The 15,012-nt window shown below is 43.9% G+C and overlaps 1 long non-coding RNA gene across 1 annotated transcript in view; it reads left to right on the forward strand.

The window, feature by feature from the left end:
- The first annotated feature begins 13,011 nt into the window (after positions 1–13,011).
- Positions 13,012–15,012, forward strand: part of LOC120380573 — an 84,038-nt gene continuing 82,037 nt past the window's right edge. The window contains exons 1-2 of the long non-coding RNA XR_005587812.1: positions 13,012–13,357; positions 13,459–13,617. This is a non-coding gene — a long non-coding RNA (uncharacterized LOC120380573). The remainder of the gene's footprint in view (positions 13,358–13,458; positions 13,618–15,012) is intronic.

Below are 15,012 nucleotides of genomic sequence, written 5' to 3' on the forward strand. Positions count from 1 at the left end.
AGTTAATTGATTGATTACATGGCAGGACTGCCACCTTTTATTGTTTGACTGAGTCCATTTCAACTTACCAGCCTTTGTCCTATGGCCAGAAGAACCAAATGCAGTTGCATGATACAAATCATCTAATAATCCTGTGTGCTCTTTTAATTTCAAATACATTAACAGCGTACACACAAGTTCCATTTCAGAATGTATCCAATAAAAATGAATTAACGGAACAGTCATTAGGATATAATATGGTAGCGTTAAGGTGAGTCATAATATAATTACCATTATTTCTAATGCAGTTACTGCAGAACAATACATATAGTCCACATTTCTAATAAGGGGCATGCTTCACTGCACATGCACTTTTATGCACACTCAGCTTATATACAAATATTATTGATTGATCCATTGCATGCTCGCATTGGAGAACTGCAGACCTAAGTCAGATGTGGGCAAAAGCACATGTATAGTTAATGGCTGAATGTGTTTGAAAATCTGTACCGATGCTATTGGGCTTGATCCAACGCCCACTGAAATATATGAGAGTGTTTCCATTGGCTTATACAGGCTTTGAAGCAGGCCTTACAGGCCATGGGTTAACCTTTCACTAGAGTCATTTTCAGCTGGGCTATGAAGCTGTCTATTGGGATCTGCAAGGTTCTCCTTCAGAGAGTTCTTTGAGGACAGATCAGGGAATGTGACAAACATATTCTGTTAAGGTGTAAGTTACTCCTGTCAAATCTGTGTTTAATATAATATTTAAAAGACAGTGACTGTATGTAAAATGGCAGTTAATGAGGATTAATATACATGCACCTTCTACAAGTTTGTTAAACGTCAATAAATATTTTGTTATAGTCAATTGGTTTTTAAGTAACAATTTAATAAATCAGCTAATGCTAAATAAACACCCAAAACATGGAAGACAGGAATGGGATGAAGTCACCAATGGCTGCCCATTCATTGTGTAGGAACTGATCTTGTGGGATATGCTCTAACAGACAATGCCCGCTTAGGGTAGGATTCAAAGCCCTCTGATTTTCATGAGCTTTGGATCAGCACTGAATGCACAACAAAAAAGGTCATTGCTAACCTGCTTGAGGAGGAAATTTCTTACTTACCTCAGATCTGGTGATTATTTTCACTCATTACTAAGGCTAAGTTTTTGTCACAAATATTTTTATTAAAGTCATGGACAAGTCACGGGCAAGAAACAAAAATTCACAGAAACCCGTGACCTGTCCCTGACTTTTACTAAAAATATCCCTGACAAAATGGGGAGGCAGGTTCAGCACCCACTGCTGCTGGGGCTCACGGGTCCCCCCCACTGCTGCGGTCAGTGAGAGCTCCAGGGTCCCCCACCGCTGTGGGGAGTGGGAGCTGTGTGGTCTTCCTGCCCATGGGGCTGGGCTGCTGTGGGGCCCCCCACTGCCCGCCGTGGTTGGGAGCTGCAGGGTCCCCCATCCGCTTATCATGGCTGGGCAGCTGCAGGGTCTGCCAGCTACCTGCCATGGCTGGGCAGCTGTGGGGAGTCCCTGCTGTCCCGGGCTGGACAGCTTCAGGGTGTCCCCATGTGTGCGGGGGCTGGGAGCTGCCGGGCGACGGGGGAAGGGCTGGCTGGGAGCTCCAGTCCGGGGCAGACAATGTCACGGAGGTCAATGGAAGTCACAGATTCCGTGACCTCTGTGACATAATCGTAGCCTTACTCATTACATGTGAGTAAGAATCACCCTTAGCTGTTACTTGTGTAACCCTTAGCAGGTGTCCTCGCCTTCAGCAATTCTGATGGCGTATCAGTGCTTCCAACTATACAGTACATCTATACACCCTGCCCCGGTATAAGTAACTTAGCTATTGCACCTCATGGAAAATAGGTGGCTTCTTCTGTATATATAGTCCCATTGTCCTTTAGGCAGAGAAACAAGGGGCCAAATTTTCAAAGATAGCAAGGTGCCTAAAGATGCGGCTGGGGCCTAGTGGGATTCTCAGAAGGGCCTATGGAGATTAAGCGCCTAACTCCCGCTTTTGAAAATCCCACCAAGCACCCAGCTGCCTCTTTAGATGCCTAAATACCTTTGAAAATCTGCCCTGCAGTGATATACCTTGCAGAATAGCTTTTAGTGGCAGCTGCTGCTACAAAGACAAGTCACAATGGAAATGTTATGGGTGGCAGACTTTGATAGCTCTGTGATTAAAAACTGAACCAATCAAAAGTATCATAAAGAATATCAGGGCCAATCCAGCATCCTTCCTCCAAGTGGATTCCTCGGCTAGCAGTGCCACTGAAGTCTGTTGAGTTATAAGTAAAATTTAGGCATACGAATAAGAGTTGCAGGATACGGTGCTTAAGGAAAGGCCTTTATCTCTTCTGGATCATTTATAACTTTACTGCAAACCAATTTTAACCCATCTGACTGTCAGCTATGCTACTTGCTTTCTATACAACTACGTGACTCACAATTTAGCTAGACTATGAGTCTAGGTCAGTGCTCCCAAGTCACAGCTGAGCATGTCATAGGTAGGATGTGGGTGGTAATTGTCCCTCTCTGCTCGGTACTGGTGAGTCCTCATCAGGAGTACTGTGTCCTGTTTTGCGTGCTCCTCTTATAGTTAAGTACTAGAATAGGCTTCCAAAGAAGGTTGTAAAATCTCCGTCATTGGAGGTTTTTAAGACAGGTTAGACAAGACCTCTAAGGGATGGTTTAAGTTTACTTGGCCCTGCTGCAGCCCCGGTGGCTGGACGAGATGACCTACTGAGGTCCCTTTGAGCCCTACATTTCTATGATTCTGTGATTCTATAAGCAAAATGAGTTCCTTCCGTGGGCCCCCTGTTTATACTGTCAGGCTACAGAGTGCCTGGCTGAGCTTAAGGATAACAAAGCACTAGCAAATGTATTGTAGGAAACAATCCTACACTGGCAGAAGGATGGACATCTCTACTTTGTAAGTGATGCCATGATAACAGGCAAGTAGGGTTTTCCCATTGTGTGGCTTCTTCTGGCTCAAGAAAGTTGAGATCCCACTGCATGTGAATAGCTGTGGTGAGACGGTAGTTCTCCCCTAGCGAAAAAGCCAACTCTGGCAGCCGTAATGAGTTCCTATTGCCTGCGGTTGTGTCATCGCATTAAAGACTCTTCAAACATTACACCCTGGGAAATATCAAAACACTTCATTTGCTGCTATGATTTTGATAGCAAATTTTAGCCTTTGTGCAAAATTAAAGACAGGAATAATAGCTTTCCTTTCTGTTGTTCATCACACTAGGAAGTATGCATTTTGTTTCATTACATCCATTTTTTCCTCCTCAAAACATCCTTCTTCTGGCTTTTTCTTAACAGTATCAAAGACTTTATAGATCTTTAAAGAGAACTTTTACCTATATCTAATGATAAATTACATATTGCTGTAAGTGCTATGCAGTGCATACACTGTTGGCTTGCACTGCTGTTCATTGCCATCTTTCATGGATCATATTGTTGGCTTCCTTTACCACCATCATCTCTTTGCCCTTGATAACCTCCTTGACATTGGCTTACTGATATTTTCTTAGCCCTCCTGGCCTCTTTCCTACTGCTATTACGCACAAGGCTCACCATGAATATTTCTCTGAGCCCATGTGACAGATAATAATGTTTTTCTTAATTGCTAATCACGTCTGTTAGTGAGTTACTTGCAGGAGAACAGTTCATTCCAGACCACTTAGAAATTCTGCAGAATGGCTTATGGTACATGTGGTGCTTTTTGCAAGGCCAGTTCCAGATAATATAGTCCAGAGAAACTGGCAATCAAAGGGAATTGCAAAGTTGGAGCAAAGATTCAAAATTAAATAAGGAAGTTTTGTTCCCATTCTTGGACAGAAGGAACATAGAGGATGATGGCCAAGTGTTCATGTAAATATCATCCTGATGTGTTCATGGTACTGGAGCTGGGAGCTCTGTCCACAGGTCTATTGTAAAACCCATTATTCAGAAATCCAGAGCTTTCAAAAATGGGTAAATTTGGTGTTCCTGCATACACTCAGCACCAGTCAGAGTTATGCACAGCATCATGATTCCAACACTCTGTCAATACAGCTCAATCTGGGGGTGCTCATGCGGCTGCCAATGAAGCGAATGGGAGATTTGTTATTGACTTCAGTGGGTACAGTGCCAGACCGCTTGCCTGCCTCAGCCCTGCCATTCCAGTGCCGGGTCTCTTCTGATCAGAAATTGCTAGTCATGTCAAGCCATTTAATTGCTTTGGCAGTGGGAGGATAATAAACTCTCTCCTCAAAACCAGGCAGTTCCATTGACTTCAACAGGGCTGCAGGAGCTTAGGTGAGGACAGATTGGGACCCGTTGGGTTTGTAAACCAAAGCATTAGGAGACAGTTGTCTGAGTGGGACAGGGGAGACTGAAAGTGTCCATGATGCCTACAGTAGTAGGAGCTTGGTCTCGGATGTGCTGAAGCCAGTTCTGTTGACGCTAAATGAGGACAAGCTGAAATGGCAAGAAAGAAAAGAATTAGAAAGATGGGTTGAACAGTAGGTATAGCGTTAAAAAAAAGAGGAGAAAATGGGTGTTTTGTTTGTACCTGGAAGACCCTGGGAATTGAATACAATCCTCTAAAATATCCCTCACTTCCTTTGAACAGCTGCTTTTGCTGAGCTAAATAAATCATTCTTCTTGTTACCTTGTACTGTACGCGCAGGAAAGATGTGTGAGAGCAAAAAAACGCTCCGAGTCCCTGCTAGGGCTTAGTCTTCTCCATCATACTCTGTGTCTCATATTTCAGTTCAGAAGAAGCCACTCCTCAGCCACAAGAAGAAAGAAAGAAAGAAAGAAAGAATCCTTGTGATGGTCAGTTATCAGCTGTGACCCCAAATGTTCCCTTCTTGAGATTTACAGTATAGGAGCCTGATAAGAGGTCTGCCAGTACATTAGTGCTCAGTGGAGCAGTGCAGAAGGACCCAAGGGGAGCTCTCTGTGCCTGCTATCTCCACCGATCTTCCTGACACAGTGGTGTAATTGACCACAAGGATACCAAGTGGTTTCTTATTGTTCTTAGAAACATTGTCATGGCCTGGTATTCTGTATCAGGCTGCATTTAGAAGGTGGAAAGGGCATAGCTGCATTTCTGATATGAATTTATTCTAGATAGTTGGTCTTTGCAGTGGAATGCTGCAGTGCTCCATTAACTATAAAAGATATTTCTGTACCATTTGCTAAGGCACGAGCATCCTTTCGCTATTAAGCAGCGACGATGTTAAAGTGAATGAAAAGATCCCTTTCTGAGTGAAGACACAGGAAGCCAATTAAGAGTTCTTGTATAAATCCAAATGCATCTTCCCAAACACATGTCCTTTCAAAATAAGGCAGAGATTTAGCTTGCACAATGTGTTTGAACCCTGAACTTTTTAATTTGCACACGATTTAAGAAAATCTAACTAGTTCTATAGGGGAATTGGCTGCTTTTTAAAAACTACTCTTTGCTTGTTTCTTTATTCCAACACCAAAGTAATTTATGTTCTCATTTGATTTCATTCTCCCACAAACAAAAACCACAATATATAATGTGATCTCTATTGCTGGAGTGTTTATTGTTGGAAGGGCATTGGAAAATAGATAAATGTCTCAACACAAAAGAGGATCCAGGTTTCAGAAAGATCACACCGATTGGAAAATACTTTTTCAGTTATATTTATGAGTGGTATTTGTTCACTGTTTTATAGTATGATGGTGTAATAATATTTTAAACCTATAGTAAGAGGTAAGTGATTGGCGACTTATAAATACCTAAATAGATAGACTGCTATACAAATCCTTTGTTATGCTGATTTTTTGCCCATAGTTGAAACCGTTCGTACAATGCGAAACGTTCCCCCGCCACCCCTCACAAAGAACAACAACAACAACAACAAAAACCCCACAACATAAAACCAACAAACTACACAAACAACTAACAAACCCTGAAAAACATTTCTGTTCAGATTTGAGGTGGTTAGTATCTTAGGAGAAATATCATTTAAAGAAAAGAGAATTATATTCTATATGCAGGAACAACGTGCTATTTTGCCTATATAGAGATACTGAAAATCTCCTCCAGCCAGCTAGTGAATGTCTTATTTCACAGTTATGATATCATCAGAAGTCTGAATTTCATGACTTTTGAAATGTAAAGAAAAAAACTCAGAATCCTTTTTCAGCATATTAACTAAAATGATTGCAATATGTGAATGAATCAAAGTCAGCTGTTCAATATCTCTAATGTCACAATTCCATCAGCCAACAGCAAGTTGCTGCTGATTGCCGTGCAAATCTATAAAGCATATTTTAAAATAAGATGCAGCATGATCTAATGGCCTAAGCATTGGCTTGAAACACCTGAGTTCTAATCCCAGCTCTGACACTGGTTCACTGTGATGTCCTGCTTTTGATTCTTCAACTGTAAATGAGTATTATACTATACAGTTACTAAGTGCCCTGTGGTTTTTGTGAGGGTGGTTAGTGTTTGTGCAGCACTGTGAAGAGCTAAGTATTATTAATATGACTACTAGTAAGTGTGACTAGTATTAACGAATGTTTAACAGTTGTTTTATCCTCTCTGAAAAACACCAAGTTCAGGCTAACCCACAGGGGATGGAGGGGTTAACAGCTTTGACTCACCAGTTCCATGTCAATCAAAACTCAAAGAGTTCCACACAGACCTGATATATGCACACACATTGGGAGGTGCACCCTGGAAGTGAAGAGAAACTTCCAAGATGTGTTTTACAGGCATAGATGCATTTCAGTATGGTCATGGACCCCTTGGTTTTCACCTGGTGGGATGCTCTGAGAGAGTCAGCATGCAGCTGTCCTTACTTCATTTCCAGGTGGTAATCCTATTGGCAGAGATCCTTGCAAATTGTCTGGAGTTTTACAGTGTGCTCAGTGCACACAGAGATGGGACTCTCTGGGATGCAGTGACAAAGCAATCTTTTGATTGTGCAATAACCATTATCAAAGCCACAATGCCTGAGTAAAGCCAGTAGGTATGCAGTTGTGCACCTAATTTGCACTTGCAGTTACTGTGACTGTGCATGCAAACTGAAGAGCTCAATGTGCAAATGACGAGGCATATACAATGTCCTGATTTGTGCATGTAAGCGTGTTAACTCCAAGCACAAATTAGGTGTTCTTTTGGCGTACAGCTGTGTACCTAAACCTGGCCCATAGATGACCTCTATATGTGACTCTAAAGCCAAATTGTTGCCTTTCTTTTTAATTAAAAAAGAACAAAACCAATAAAAGTTTTTCTCCTTGATAAAATGAAGAACACCACCTTTCCCCTGCTTTGGCTAGACCCTAGAGCTAAAAATTTGGCTCACAGATTTCAGAATCAGAAATCTGTGCTTCCATTGGGTCAATTATCTGCATTTTTAGATGATGATTATTAAGAATATTTATATTACAGTAGCTTAGTATTTTAGAAGGCTATAAATGCTTTTTTATATAATTAGCATTTTAAAAAGTCTATAAACATGGACTGTGTTTGCCTAATGTGCTATAAAAGCTTCCAAAGGAGCTGTTATTACCTGACTAGTCACTTCACACATGCTTTGAGGAGGGATCTTTTTTTTTTTTATTTTTGTCTTTTTTCCCGTCTGCCATTAATAAAAGGAAGCAAACCATTAACAGCTTTGGAGCTGCAAGGAGAAGTAAAGAGGTTTGTAAACTTGGATTCCAAAGGAAATGTTTGCAACTTTTTACTAGGCTCTTTTGGATTCTCCCCACACAACAGTATCAAAGAGACAAAATCAGTTTAGGTTCATACATGCAAAACTGCCAAACTCTGCTTCTTTTAAAGTTACATCTTGCATTGTGTTTAGAATGTTGCAATGACTCACATAAAGTCCTGAATTTGTTCACTTTTACATTCTGCTGTATATCTCACTGAAGCGTTTTTGGTTAAAGAAGTTTTAATGTGTGTATCTATATCTATACACAGGGGCGGCTCTAGGCACCAGCGGGCCAAGCGCCCGCTTGGGGCGGCATCCTGGGGAGGGCGTCATTTGGCTCCGGTGGAGCTCCCGCCGGCATGCCTGCGGCAGGTCCACCGGAGCCCGGGACGAGCGGACCTGCCGCAGTCACGCCTGCGGCGGGTCCCGTCTTCCCGCGGCTCCGGTAGAGCTCCCGCAGGCATGACTGCGGCAGGTCCGCTCGTCCCGGGCTCCGGTGGACCTGCCGCAGGCATGCCGGCGGGAGCTCCACCGGAGCCAAATGACGCCCTCCCCAGGATGCCGGAGCCGCGGGAAGAGGGGACCCGCCGCGGGACTGGGGAAGGGCGGCGCAGCGCTCCGCGCTGCTTGGGGCAGCCTACTTTGTAGAGCCGCCCCTGTCTATACACACACACATACACACACACACACACAATGTGAAAGTGTTTGGTTCTTTTATAACTTACCACAGCGACCGTATATGGCACATTCAGGTCTGTATCTCTGGTGGCACTCTGTGCACACAACTCTCACTATTATCTATACATGGAACAGGTGTATGACCAGAACCTCATGGAAAGAGATGGTCTCATGCCACCAATTTTGGTTCTGGATTCAGATGTCAAATCCGTATCATTCAGGGTGATTGGATCTGTGATTTTGGTTCTGTCCATTATACAAGAAGAGGGGGCCATCTGCAACTTCAGATCCTGATCAAGGTTTGGATTGTGTGCACTCCAAAAGTACATGTGTCTTTTGCTCTGGGGATTTGGCTGGGGCCCACCTCCATTAAATAATTGCTGCAGTTCATGGCATGAGGGTGTGTTCTGAACCTCAGATGTCTGTGAGTGGTATGCCCACAGCTGATTCAAGCCAACAGATGGTATTACTGGGCCTCAGGTTCCAAACAACCACTAATCTTCAAGAAAGCTCCACAGCTTAGCTCCGCTCTTTTAGTGGAGAATACATGGAACTAGTAGTCGACGGGCCTGCAAGATTAGGATGGAGATCTCATGGAATTTTGTCTATTTTATGATTCTGCACTGGGTTGAAAACAGCATGAGAACAATCTTTCTTGTCACTTGTGACACCTATCCTAGTTGTACAGAAATGAATGATATCAGGTGACAAAAATGATCTGAGAGTTTACAAAACCTTATATCAGTTTGGGTTGGAGTTTTGGACAAAAATCTCTTTGGTTTCCTCTTTGGAGAAATGGCTTTTATTCATATAAGGCCATGACTGGGAAAACATCCTTTAGACCAGGGGTTCTCACAACAGTTTTTTTGGTGGCCTCAGAGTGCAGCCACCAACTCTTGCTGGTGGCTTCTCTGACAATTTTTCCAAAAAATACTTAATTAGATTTAGGAAAAACAAACAAATATGCACATACGCATTTCCATATCTTTATAATTTATTTATGTAAGATTTTTTTTTGCAGACTCAATAATAAAAATAACAATATACTTGTCTCTATTCTTTACTGAACCTAAACAGAATAGAAACACAAATAAGGTGCTTTGCATGTTCTATTTTTTTTTCTTGTTATGTCTTTTGCTTTTTGGATTTTGTTTTTTTTAAGACTTCCTAGTTACTAAGTCTCCTCTGAAAAGTGATATTACGAAACGTACAAATATCACTTTTCACAGCAGACTTACTCAGCCCTGGCAAGCCTGGGGATAAATTAAGCCCTGGATGGTGAGATGGACATGGAGGCAGCAGGGGCCAGGAGCACTGGTGGAGGCAGCAGGGGCCAGGGGTGATGGGGGAGGGTGATCTTGCGGTCAGAGCCCACCATCATATGGCTGGGATACGGCGCCTGAAGCCCCATTGCTGGAGCCTGCCACCCGCCATCCCAGGGCTGCAGCCTGACCTCACCAGCCTTGGGAAAGTGGGGAATTCACTGACTATCTGTTCCTCCAGCTTTTGTGTCTCCAGAGATGGGCAGGGCCCAACCACCGCTGCTTTGCTGACACCCCCCACACACACCCTCCCAATCACTGCCCAGGAGGCTGGGGCTGCAAGAAAGGTCAACAGATTTAGTTCCCTCCCTCCCCTATGTCCTAACAAACCCATGTGTTTTGGCCTAGTGGTTCTATGCTGTGCACGGCCCTGGACTGCCCACATCCTCTCTCCCTGGCAACCTCTGGAGAGGCACCAGGAGATTTCTACAGCTCACAGAGTTGTGTTGGGTCCTCCTTTGGAAGGTCTACACTGGTCGTGCCCTGGATATATACGCCATACAGTTCCTACGATGCTTTTGAATCTTGTCTGCAGCTGGGGGCATCTAAAAACATATCTCTAAGTTAAAATCTACCCACAGACTATCAGTGTGCGTATGCTTGTGTATGTGTTAAGGGGAGGATGGAGGGTTTGGGAATCCCTCTTCCCTCAGTATTGCTAGCAATTCTCAAGTGAAATGAGCACTCTGTTGAGACAGGTGGGATCTTTAATATACAGAGAGAGAATTGAGACTTCTGGGGTCAGATCCTCACATCCTGCTGAGCTCTCTTTGATCAAGACCTGAGAGAAAAGGTGCCTCTAAGCTACCTTTCTACTCTCCCAATCCTGTGGCTGGCTTGGGGGCAGGTCTGGCCCCTGGTATAACTTAGAGCAGCCTCTGGGATGTTCTACATTGCACCAATAGCAGTGACTTCTGCCATCTCAGGATCATCAGGGTACAGCATGCTATGGTCATGCTCCTTTCCTGCTTCCCCAAATCTCTATCATGGGGAGCCTGAAAGCAGGTGGTGATGAGCTGACTATACTGGTTTTATACCACACAGGGATTTTCTAATACCAGGGCAATTCCTAGCTGCCCCATTAGGGCAGCTTTCAGGCTGGCAGCCAGAGGTTGGGCCTTAGGGCCGAAGAGAGAGAGAGACAGGGGTCAGATGTGGTTTGTCAGCCACACACGTTAATCTTGGCCTCTCTCCTGTTATCTCACCTTTACAGCACAAGCCGTTGAAGGCAATGAGGCTGCATTAATGTGACTTAGAGAAGAATTTGACCCTGTATAGCTCATCACTCAAATTTTAACTGATAAATTCATCTCTGAATGAAATGTGCTGGGTTCCTCCGGAAGAAATGCTTGTCAGCATGACCCTGAGCGGTACTAAGCATTGAAGTCAATAGGAATGGAGGCATGTTCAGGACCTCACAGCAGATGCTCAGCACCTCATATCAGTTCAGGTGAGTGCAGGGTAGGTTAAAAGCTATCAGCTACCCACAGGCACGACAGTCTCTGAATAGTATTTTCTTATAGCCTCTCATCAATAACATCAATTGGGGATATCCATTAGGATCAATAATATAAATCATTTACAATTGCTGCATAACTGTATGGGTTTCTGCTGCTTCCACTAAATGGGTTATTAAACAACCTTTAAAGTTGTTAGATCATTATGGGGTACTATTAATTGCATATATTTTTATTTACCTGTAGGTTAGAAATCTCCACTGATGCTGTTATGATAATGAATAAAAGGTGGAGTAAGTCACCTGATCCTCATTCCCTTTTTCCCATGGCAGGATATGGGGCTTGACATTACAAGGTGCCAAGCACCTCCTGCCTGGTGCCAGCCGTCTCACTGCCATGGGAAATGAGGGAGTTCAGCACCTTGCAGGATCGGGCCCATCACACTGCCTGTACAAGTACATTTCTGTTTTTTCATGGATGGTTTTCAGAATCATGGGTTCGGCTCATGTGAGATGCTATCAAATTCAATTCCAAATCACACAAAGGAGAGTGATCCCATAGGAGCCTTTATGATCCATTCCGAGTGTGAAGAAGTGGCATGTTCTTTAGAGCCAAGCCTGAATTATACATGTAATTGTGCATGGGGGGAGAGGGGCAGGATCATTAGATGAGTGAAAAGCCCAGATTTGGGGTTTTGCTTGCAAACAAACAAAGCAGATTCATTAGGAACAGGCAGAGTCACATTTATCATTATTTATGTTTTATCCCCAAGGTGACCTGGTCCTCTCCTCACATTGATCTTTTTTTAAGCTGGATCTTATAAGGGGCCCTGAAATCTCAGATCACCCATTTGCTTCCCTCACTTCAGGAGTGCAAGTCAATGCAACGTGCTCACATTTTGTGTAAGTACCTCACCTTAAATTAACGAGGATGATGACTTTTCATTGGGGCCAGAAAACTAGCATGCACAAACCCCCTGAGAGATACCAGCTTGTTGAGTTATGACATGCGTTAACAGGGCACCCTTTGGGGGGTGACTTCCCCTGGCTTAAAGTTGGGCTTACTCACATTCCTCAACATGAGGAACAGACAGCGCCTGCTCCCCGGGGGCCAGCAGCTTGGGAAGGGTCAGAATGGAGAGAGACTTGGCCAGCCGGTGAGGTGCCTGGGATCTCACAGTCAGGGAGTCTGGCTTAATGTGGTGCTTTTGAATCATGGCTTTTCTCTCTTTAAGGTAAGAATCAATAGCCTTTGAACTTCTTTCCCCTACCTCCTCTTCTGGATATGTTTCTACCAGGGAGGAAAAAAGGAACCAAAGAAAGGATAGGCAACCCCTCCCCCGCCAACCCCCTCTGCCCGCCCACCCCCCCAAAACCCAACCAAAAGCTCTGAGGGGAGACAAAGGTCTTCCGGAATGGACATGGTCTCTGTCTCTGTCTCTCAACGACAGCGCTTACCATACATAGTCTGGGCCTGGTGAAGCCTTGGGACAGGCAGAGAGTGGTAAGCTGAGATGGCTCTCTATTTGGCCTAGCTAAAAATAGCTGAGGGTAAAAAAAAAAAAAAAAGGCAGAGTCAGAACCCTGCAGGACTAGTAGTCAATGGGCTGAGAGAAGTGATTGAACTCCAAATACTCCCTGCTCGGCCGTCTCCAGCTGACAGGCTATTTTTTGCCATGGTTGACTAAATATGGTCAGGGAGGCAATGGCATGAAAAGGGGCCACTTGCCTGGGAGTGCATGTTTCAGATGCTTAGCTGGGTATATAAGCACTGGAAAGGTGGACTCGTTTTCTGATCAGAGGTTTTCCCCCGCCCCCCCAGACTTTGTGCAGCAGCCCCCCCACCCGCCTTTTTTTTTTTGCATGCGTGCTCTTGGTTGCATCCTGACCTCTACCTCAGGCTGACCCTTTGGAGGGGCATGGGGGGGGGGGAGAGAAGAGAGGAAGGGCGGGAGATGGGAGACTTCTGCAGACACAGCCATTATGCATCAAGGTGTGCGGCAAGCTGAGCATGGAAGGTTGCCTCTCCTTAACTCCTGCTTCAACCTTCTATTCTGCCTGTGCTCTTCAGTGCTCTCTCTCTCTCGCTCTGTCTCTTAGCCTTAGCTGTAAGCTTTAAAGCTCTCCCTCCTTCCCTTCCCTCCCCCCACCCCACCCCACTAAGCCTGCGATGCAGCAGGAGGGATTGAGTTGTAGTGGTGCTTGTTGGAGGGGGTGAGTGTGTGGGGGGGGTTGCCTCATAATTTTTTTTTTCTCTCCAAGTGAGGGGCTAATACTATTACTGGGCCTGCTCTCTTTTTCCCTTCCTGCATTAGAGATTGGCTATCAGGAGAAGGCTGACGGCTGCAGCATGAAGCGCATTATTACCTTGTGATTCCATGACCCTCCTCTATGCATCCCTAACTCTCGAAAGCTGATTCAGCTTTCAGCTAGTGCTCTGGTGACTCTACTGCTGCAACAGAATCTTCTAACTGGTATGTCTTTTTTCCCTCCCCTCTCCTATCTGTCTTTCTTTTAACTGCACCAGCTCAGCTTGTTTTAAAACACTTTCCTGGCTAATGCAGGACTCGGTGCCCATCAAACTTGCCCAGGGACTTAAATGTGTGCCTCTGCTCTGTTGACTCGGTGTTTGTGTACAGAATGTGTGTTTTAATATGTGGGTGGGTTAGAGACCTTTTTTTCTTGTTCTGCTGTGGCATACTCCGCATTTTAAAAAAAACAAACTGCAGAGCAAGCACTGGACTAGAATAATCTGAACTGAAATGTCAGAACTTTGACATGCAATCATTTTGCAAGGTTAAACCAGCCTTTAAATGCCTAATACTGATATGGGCTGGCTAATGACACCTGAGGGAATTTTTTTTTTAATACCTAGTAGGTGCGAGCTGAAATAATACCAACAAGAGCAATGCTGAAATGTGTTTAAACTTACCCTAAGTTGCAATGATCTCAACACTGCGGTGATTAACCATTGAAATGCTGAGAAGCGAGTATTAATTACAGACATGTGGTTTATGGACAATCAGAAAAGGAAAGTCAGAGGAAGAGAAGTTATATTTTCACTGCAAGGCATTTAAAACGCAGGTTACACTGACTATTCTTGCTTCTGAAGCAAAGAGCTGACTGTGGTCATTACATTTTTTATTATAGTGGTGTATATATGCACACACCCATGCACACACATATAATGATAAATATATATATATATATGCACAGTAGAGATATATTGCATAGTGTGTATATATATACTACATCTACACATTATATAAATATATGTAATATGTAATATATATAATGTGAATGCAATATATATTATATCTGTGTATATATAGTATGCCTGTGTGTGTTTGTGTGTGTGTATTAGAGACTGAAGAATGTACAATCGAGTAATGGTATTGTCAGAAATCCTTGATTTGTGCTGTCATTTTAATTGCTGGGTTTCTCCTGAACTGATGATACCGTCTATGCCTCAGACATTTTTTGGAAAGTGACTCAATTTAATCTAAACTGTACAGAATGGATTGCGGGTGGGCTTGGCCGGAACTAACACAAACTTCCACCTCATTTCAACTTCCTTTCTCACTTCTCCCCACTGCCCCCATGAATAAAGACCTTCTCCTGCATCTCCCATTATTTGCAGCTCCAAAAAGTTCGGTACTGTCCAGCTGCAGACAGAATTCTGTAAAATGACTAGACTAAAGTCTGAGGCAAAGGAGGAAAGCCCTGTGAGCATGAACACATGTCATTTCCCCCCTCCTTTGTACTCTCCCCTCCCACATTTAACTTCACTTCCATTAGCTTGGGGCTGTCTTCCTTGCTTTCATCAGCTCCTCATCTCTGCACTCCTCCTTTGTCAAATGACACCAACA

Source organism: Mauremys reevesii, linkage group 13 (genome assembly GCF_016161935.1).
Source record: "Mauremys reevesii isolate NIE-2019 linkage group 13, ASM1616193v1, whole genome shotgun sequence".
NCBI lineage: Eukaryota > Metazoa > Chordata > Testudines > Geoemydidae > Mauremys > Mauremys reevesii.